The sequence below is a fragment of the Triticum aestivum genome, chromosome 7A (genome assembly GCF_018294505.1).
Source record: "Triticum aestivum cultivar Chinese Spring chromosome 7A, IWGSC CS RefSeq v2.1, whole genome shotgun sequence".
Classification (NCBI taxonomy): domain Eukaryota; kingdom Viridiplantae; phylum Streptophyta; class Magnoliopsida; order Poales; family Poaceae; genus Triticum; species Triticum aestivum.
In genome coordinates, this window is record NC_057812.1 from 312,969,022 (window position 1) to 312,977,464 (window position 8,443).

The following is an 8,443-nucleotide window of genomic DNA, read 5'->3' on the forward strand; positions in this document are numbered from 1 at the left end:
GTGTGGGCGCGGCTATTTCGTGCCACACGCCCAACAAGTACTACTTATCTTCACCCCGTGTGTGTGGCACGAAGCAAAAATGCCCACACGTCCTAGCGCAGCTATGTTAAGTACTCCGCGGGAAGACGGTTTAGTTGCCATCCTGGTTGGCAGATGTAGTTATCCGGTATGGCAACTGTAGTTATAAAAGCATGGCAACTCTATCTGTTTTGGTTAAATATAGTTGCCATGTCTAATTTATGATAGTTGCCGCGTGTAATCAGACCGTAGTTGTCGTGTGTGATTAACTACTTGCCATATATGGTCAAAATAGTAATTGTCATGTGTGTTTACCTAGTTGCCGCGTGTGGTCCAACCATAGTTGCCATGTATTGTTAATCACAGTTGCCATGTGTGTTTATCTGGTTGCCACGTGTGCGCAACTGCAGTTGCCGTGTAGCAAAGAATCACAGTTGCCATGTGTGTGTACTGAGTTGCCACATTCGCGTAACTGCAGTTCAATTGCCATATGTGTTTGTCTGGTTGCCACGTGCGCGCAACTGCAGTTGCCGTGTAGCAAAGAATCACAGTTGCCATGTGTGTGTACTGAGTTGCCACATTCGCGTAACTGCAGTTCAGTTGCCATATGTGTACCGAGTTGCCACGTTCGCATAACTGCAGTTGCCATCCACAAGGTAGGAGTGTCGTGTGGGCGAAAAGCAGTTCGCCCACACGCGCATGACCTAGGTGGTGGCTGTGTCGGTGAAAAGCAGTTTGCCCACACAACTCAGCTGGCAAACAGTGTTGTGCGGGTGTGTGGGCAAACTCTCCAACGCCCACACACCAGCCCCGTCCTACGTGGCACACCAAATTCACCTTTTCGTGTCAAGATTCGTGCAAAAGACAGTGGACGATGATTCAGGCGTGTGGGCGAGTTGGGTAGCGCCCACACGTGTGGGCGTTAACATTTCCGAAAACTAAAGGATATTAAGGCCTTCTTTTAATAGATAACCAGACCAAAGCATTAGCACTTAGTGAATATATGAACTCCTCAAACTATGGTAATTGCCAGAAAGAATCCCAATTATTGTCACCTTGGGGTATGCAGATCATAACTCGTAATAAGTGTAAGTGTCTACAACTTGCAAGATAGGATCAAGAACATAAATATACTCATGAAAACATAATAGGTTCAGATCCAAAATCATGGCACTCGGGCCCTAGCGACCCCATTAAGCATAGCAAAGACGACCCCATTTTATCCGCGCTACTAGTATCGCGCTACAGCTAAAAGTTAGTAGTAGCGTGAATCGAACCCGCGCTACTACTAACGAAGTTAATAGTAGCGTGTCCACCCACGCTACTTCTATTATGAACTAATACTAATGAAATAGTAATAATGTGTCTATAGTGCCAACGCTACTAATATCCTAGATACTAGTAGCATGCCATTTTATCCCCACGCTACTACTAACTTATTATAAATTAAAAAAATCAACCAAATCCATTCTATCACACAGTTTTCACATCTTCTCCAATTCCACATTGTAGCACCAACTCATGTATAATTCCATTCTATCGCACAGTTACATAAGCAACTACCTACGTAAGTTGTTATGACTCGATCCGGAAATTGGACCACTCGTCAATGCGCGGAGCCTGCCCGGCCTGATCTCACGGCCTACAGCTGCGACGACACACAGCCGCCACCTTGAGTTGCGACGCAGTCACATCCCTCGCTCTGGCCTTCAGCTCCAGCTGGCTCGGTCGATGTCGTCCTCGTGCCTTGCCACCAGCGGACGGAGTAAGCCATCGTACACGTGCCCCGCTCCCCGCACTCTGAAACCTGTCAGCCACGACACCGTCAAGTCCACGAACCTCTCGACGACTGTCATCATCGCCACCAGAACCCTGCAGCATTACAAACAAAGGTTCAGAAACTTCAGATTCTTCAGAAGAATGGCACGAAAACAATGCAGTACATGTAGATGCCAATGTGCAACATTTTTTCCCAGAGATTCTTATTTAAGCCCTAATGCACAACTAAAGCTATAAGATATTTCCTAGTAGTGAAAGTGCAGAGAATAATTATATAAGAACGCATATAGATTTGACAAGTTCATAGAAAAACATAAAGTCCAAAAGAAACACAGAATCAGGCAAATCATGCAACCACATAATCAGGTTAACTTCTATTTACTCACAAATAAAATGACATCAAAATGAACATATTTTCATTGGTCCTCAACACAATGGGTGTGAAAGAGGCTGACTGAGATCATAAAAAATAATATAAGAAGGACCAAGACACTCATATTTCAGTCCAGACATATACGAGGACATATCATAAGGCACATACAAAGTAGCAATGAACTGATAATATAGTTTCTAGAATCATCTGCAAAGAGAATGACATTGGTACGATGATGAATTTACAATCTTTAGTCTTAGCCAACACAACATACAGCCTTTACAACCTTAAAATATAATAATTTAACCTTTACAACATTGGTAGTCCAAAAAGTTTTAGGCCTAGTTTGGCAACACCGTTTTTCCAAAACCATAGTATTCCAAAACCTCAGTATTTCAATAGATGGGCAACAAATACTCTAGTTTATGAAAAACATAGATTTTCCCAGTTTCGTTAAGTGTTTGGCAAGTGGCAGTTTTTCTATGCATGCGGCTTTGCACGGGCATGTTCTCTCCTAGATGCTAGGAAGGATCTCTGTATAGAGTTATATCCTGTAATCAATGAAAGACAGAGCTAGTTACGACATGCGCTGCAAGTCGACATGTGTTTTCAGCCGGCACTAAGTCGTCATTTGTACGTGTCTGTGCGCCCCTCTAACCGGATAGATCGATCGACTAGCTATCGATTTTATGTGTGAGAGGCATCGATGGCCAGAGGAAGATGGACAAAGAGACAACCCAGCCAACGTTTCTCAGTTTTTTAAAAAGAGGTCCAGACCTCTTTTTTATATACTACAAAAAGACCACAATTTTAGGGATACCACGGTTTGTTAAACTGTAGTATTTTTTTCATCCAAACGACTCAAAGTATTGAATACCAAGCTTTCTTTCAGAAACCACAGTATTCCTTAAAAACTACAAAAATACTTTGGCTCCCAAACGCACCCTTATATCACTCAGACTGCATACAGAATAGACAAGACATGCTGGATCGTATTTCCTCAATTAAATACATTACTGTTATGGAAGCAGTAATAATGTACATTGTACACTAAAGCAATCGTTTCTTTCAGCTTGAAAGAGAGACACCAAAAAAGGAGGAAGTATCATGCACACATTTACCTTGCCAAAAATCAGATACTAAGCATGGAAACGAGTGGAAACAATCTAAACAATTTCCTTATCAATGCCAAGTTACTGCCCACCAAACTGGTTGCATGGGAAAGCAAAGATCTCAAAACCTGTAGTCCCACAAAATTGTTAGCATAACATATCATAACTCAAAATCAAGGATTAATCATATGCAGATAGATCCGTGCGCGTGAGCTGGCGTGGAACGGAAAGTAATGACAAACAAAAGTGTAATAGCACGGAAAGTAATGACAGGCAAAATCATGGCACTATATCAAGAATGGACACCACAGGACACGAACTTGGATGCCAAGGAAGCAGAGTTCATGGCACACACCGCTCGCTTTACGACCTCCCGCGGTCCATCTGAAACGAATCCACGGAAAAATACTAAATTCAGTAGATGATTCAGATGCAAAATACACATCCATTAGGAAATAATCAGTTGATGCCTCGGAATATATACTACTACTACTAGACTCCGAGTAGTAAGTGCCAGTTTTCAGACTGCATCAACAATCTACCGTATGCACAGAAGGAGAATTAATTATTGTGGAAGGAAGCTACTCGGTTGCTTAGTGATGTGATTACCATATGAAGCTGGAGAAGTTCTTGTGCTTGAAGTTGCACGAGGCTGACCAGTGGCCTCCCCGAGAAGAAGGCGTCGAGGTTGGCGATGACGACTTCAAGCACGCCGCCGATGGACTCCGTCATGAGGACGGCCCTGTTGTCCGACAGCACCACGTTGTCCATGGCGAGCAGCTCCGGCGGCACGGCCGGCTCGTTCTCGTACACGTCCAGGCCGGCGCCGCCGATGACGCCTTCGTGGAGGCACCTGACCAGCTCCGGCTCGTCCACCAGCCCACCCCGGCCATGTTGACCAGCACCCCGTCTTTCCCCAGCGCCTCCATCACGTCCCGGCTCACCATGTGCTTGCTCTCGTCCGTCAGCGCGCAGGAGAGCACCAGCACGTCGCTGCCGACGGCGAGGTCGCGCAGCGCGGGGACGAACGGGTACGGCGCCGACGGCTTGGGCGACCTCGAGTGGAGGAGACGGCGCAACCGAAGGCGGCGAGACGCCGGGCGACGCGCGAGCCGATGTTGCCCAGCCCCACGATCCCCACCCGCTTCAAACGGTGTAGTGGTGGACTATCCACCTAGTGCTCGCCGGCGGCGAGTGGGTAGGGAGAGGAGAGGAGGTGGAAAGGAGGCCGGCGGCGAGTGGGTTGGGAGAGGAGGGGAGGTTGGGGGATCTGGATCGGGTTGGGAGAGGAGAGCAGGTTGGGGATCTGGATCGGGCTGTGTGGATTTTGTTTAGACAAACGTGGGGTTGGTGGTGTGGGACGGTTGGTGCCTTGGTGGGGTGGGAATGGATCCGTGGGATCGGGTGGTGGGTGTTGCGGCGGTCCCTCTGTAGTAAACTGGGTTGCGTGACCGCGTTATAGCTATTAACTTAGTAGTAGCGTGGGGTATAAACCCACGTTACTATTATCAACTTAGTAGTAGCACGGGTTCATACCCCTCGCTACGATTATGGCATGTCCCGAGGGTACGGTAGAGACTGCTTAGTAGTAGCAAGGGGTAAGAACCAGCGCTACTATTATGAACTTAATAGTAGCGAGGGGTAAAAACACGCGCTACTAGTAAGTAGCAGTAGCGAGGGGTATAAACCCATGCTACTAGTAAGCGTCTGCTTATAAGCTTTTCCCTAGTAGTGTATCGTGGATACTAGGGATCAAACCCTAACGAAACTAGCTCGATTATATGATAAATCTCATCCAACCCATCACCGTCTAGCAAGTCTACGATGGATTTACTCATGCATGTGGTGAGCATCATGAAATTGGCGATGGATGAAGGTTGGCGATGATGATGGCGATGAATCTCCCTCTCCGGAGCCTCGAGCAGGCTCCAGATCAGCCCTTCCGATGAAGAACGGGAGGCGATGACGGCTCCGTATTGTAGAACGCGATGAATCCTTCTTTTTGATTTCTTTCTTACCGAACGTGAACATATATAGTTGGAATTAAGGTCGGTGGAGGTCTAGGGGACCCACAAGGTAGGGGCGCACCTAGGGGGTAGGGGGCATCCTCCACCCTTGTGGATAGTAGGTGGGTCCCCTCTGGTTGATTCTTTCGCCAACATTTTTTATTTATTACAAATATATTCTTTGTAAATTTTCAGGTCATTTTGAGAACTTTTATTTCTGCACAAAAATAACACCAAGGCAATTTTACTGAAAAAGTGTTAGTTCGGGTTAGTTCCATTCAAATCATGCAAATTAGAGTCCAAAACAAGGGCAAAAGAGTTTGGAAAAGTAGATACGTTGGAGACGTATCAGCATGTCGCGCTCCTCATGGCGCGGGAACTGCTGCGTTATCGCCCCACCAACAAGGGCTATGACGCCTGGCTGGGCTGCATCACCGAGCTCATCAACACCGCCGGCAAGGCCCCGGCACCATCCCATTCGCTCTGTCCCCCGCCCTCCTGTGCGGGCGACGTAGCTCATGGCGCACCTCCTCCTAGCTCCCAGGTGGTGCAGTAACCACAGCACAATGCGCGTGCGCTCCCCGCACCGCCACGCCAGCATCAGGACCGCACGCCACTAGAGGTTGTGGCAGTGGACGTCAGGACCAAGCTCCCCTCACGTGAGCCACGCCCGTAAGTGTGGCGGGCTGCCGCACCTTCAGCCGAGAGTTGTGCTGCATCGTTTGGCCCGGCAAGTTTAAGTCAGTCCTGCCCCCACGCTACGACGGCACCCCCGACCCTACGGAGTTCCTCCAGCTCTACTTGCTGAGCATCGAGGCAGCGAATGGTGACGACAAGGTCAGGGCGAACTCGTTCCCCATTGCCCTCAAGGACGGAACGCGCTCCTGGCTCTTACACCTCCCGGAAGGCTCGATCTCCTCGTGGGACAAACTCCGCGAATGGTTCATCGCCAACTTCCAAGGCACCCTGACCGCGCCCTCGCTATTAACGACCTGCGGCGCGTGAAGCAGCAGCCCAGTGAGACTCTCCGCAAGTACATTCAGCGCTTCACGAATGTTTTCCTCAAGATCCCAAAGGTCTCAGATGAAGCCATCATCTCGGCGTTCACCGAGGGCGGCAAGGACGTCAAGATGCGCATGGAGCTCGCCATCCACAATGACTTATGCTCGGCTCTGGAGATGTTCAACCTGGCAGACAGGTGCGCCATGGCTGAAGAGGGCCGCCTTTCCCTGCTGAAGCACCCCGAGGCCGACCCGAAGACAAGAAGGCCAAGGCTAAGGAAGGGAAATGTAAAGGCCCCATTGTGCTGGCAGCAGAGCCTGAGATGAAGCACGACCGTGACTGTCGTGAACCCGCCAAGGATAACCGCCCATTTTGCATCTTCCACAACATGCACAACCACAACACCAACGACTGCCAGGAGCTCAGGGCACTCCGCGACAAGCACCTCGGCCGCCGCCCCGAGCGCGGCGACCGTGGCTTCGGCCGTGGAGGAGGCCAAGGCGGAGGCCGCTGGGACAACCGCAACCCTCATCAGGACTGGCGCAACCAGCCTGATGAGGATCGCTGGTGCGATCAACCTCGCGATGGCCCCTGGCATGACCAGCCTCGTGAGGCCCACCCTTAGGGCAATGTCGGCCTCCCTTCGCTGCCGCTACCGCCAATAAGGAACGACAACAAATGCCAGGACGATGGGGCTGGGGGCTTCTAGGAACCCCTGTGTGATCACCTGCATCCTCGGTGGTGCCCAGGCCCCCGCCTCGAACTGCATCTTCAGGCAGTTCTGTAGTGAGGTGAATGCAGCCCTCTCAAAGCTTGAGGCCGCGAGTCTCCTCAGGTGGTCGCAGTACGCCATTACCTTTGACTCCAAGGACCACCTTAAGTGTTCGGCCGCCGCCGGCGCGCTCCCCATGCTCTGCACGCCCACCATTAGCAATGTCTCCGTCACCAAGACTCTCATCGACGGTGGCGCTGGTCTCAATGTTCTCTCTGTCGAGACTTTCGAGAGGCTTCAGGTGCCCTATGATCAGCTCATGCCCACCAGGCCGTTCTTTGGGGTGACGGATGGCTCTACCGCCCCCTGGGGCAAGTGTGCCTCCCTCTCACTTTCGGCAAGCGCGACAACTACCACACCAAGCTCATCGACTTCGACGTCGCCCAAATCAGCCTCCCCGTACAACGCCATCCTGGGGTACCTTGCCCTTGGCAAGTTCATCACAGTTGTTCGTCATGGCTACAACGTCCTCAAGATGTCAGAATGCAGCGGCATCATCACGGTCGCCTGTGATGAGAAGGATGATGTCTGCTCTCTCGGGCGTGCCTACCGCGCTGAAGCGGCCGAAAACTCTGACGACGAAGGCAACGTCCTGCCTCCCGAGGCCACCCCCGCGAAGAAGAAGCAACTCCTCCCCAAGAATAGTCTGGAGACCGAGATACTCGCTGGCGGTGCCTTAGGCTCCGCGCCCGGTGCCGGGGCACCTCTCCCACCCGCATAGGAAGGTGCGCCCGACGCCTCCCTTCGGACGGGATCGGGGGCTTCCGTCTGGAGAGCCTCTGACCTGATCGGCATGACGAGGGAGGTGTTCGGGCACCACTAGGAGGCATGCCTTGGTGCGCGCCCCCACGAGCAAGGAGCCCGGTGCGAGGCGCCAGTCGCACGAGAGTTCATCACCAAGGCAATCAAGGAGCTTTGGGAGATGCAAGCCATGCGCGACGAGCGTCGCCCCGCGCAATCCACCAGTGCAGCTGCCGTCGCTGATGCGGGCGGCGAGTTGCGCGTCTGCGTCAACATTCCAGGCCTCAACGGGGCCGCTTCGAAGGACCTCCTCTGCCCGTCACGCATCGGCCGGAGTGGGGGCTACCCCTGCAACTACATCTGCATGCCGTTCGGCCTGCTGAACATGGGCGCCCCGTACCAGTGGCTTGCGCAGTGTGCTATGGCGTCTCATGAGGCCAGGCACTCGGCGGTCACGTCCCAGGAGGCCCTGGACCCTCGTGACCCCCCTGGGCCTCACGAGCCCCCCACGCTTCAGGAGCCGCCCAGCTCATGAGGAGCAGTCTCCATGGCATGCCTCTTCAGATACCTCGACGCTTCTACAACACCGGTGCCAGTTGACCTTTTGGTTTGCTCAATTGAGGGCTCCCCTCGGGCTGCA

The 8,443-nt window shown here is 51.6% G+C and overlaps 1 pseudogene across 1 annotated transcript; it reads right to left on the reverse strand.

Annotated features, from left to right (window-relative positions):
- Positions 1 to 1,444: 1,444 nt before the first annotated feature.
- LOC123153316 (glyoxylate/hydroxypyruvate reductase HPR3-like) lies at positions 1,445 to 5,889 on the reverse strand (annotated as a pseudogene). Its single transcript, XR_006476429.1, has 3 exons — positions 5,692 to 5,889; positions 3,892 to 4,426; positions 1,445 to 3,666 (listed from the first exon to the last, which is right to left on the reverse strand). The product of XR_006476429.1 is annotated as a glyoxylate/hydroxypyruvate reductase HPR3-like (transcript).
- Between the last annotated feature and the right edge of the window lie 2,554 nt (positions 5,890 to 8,443).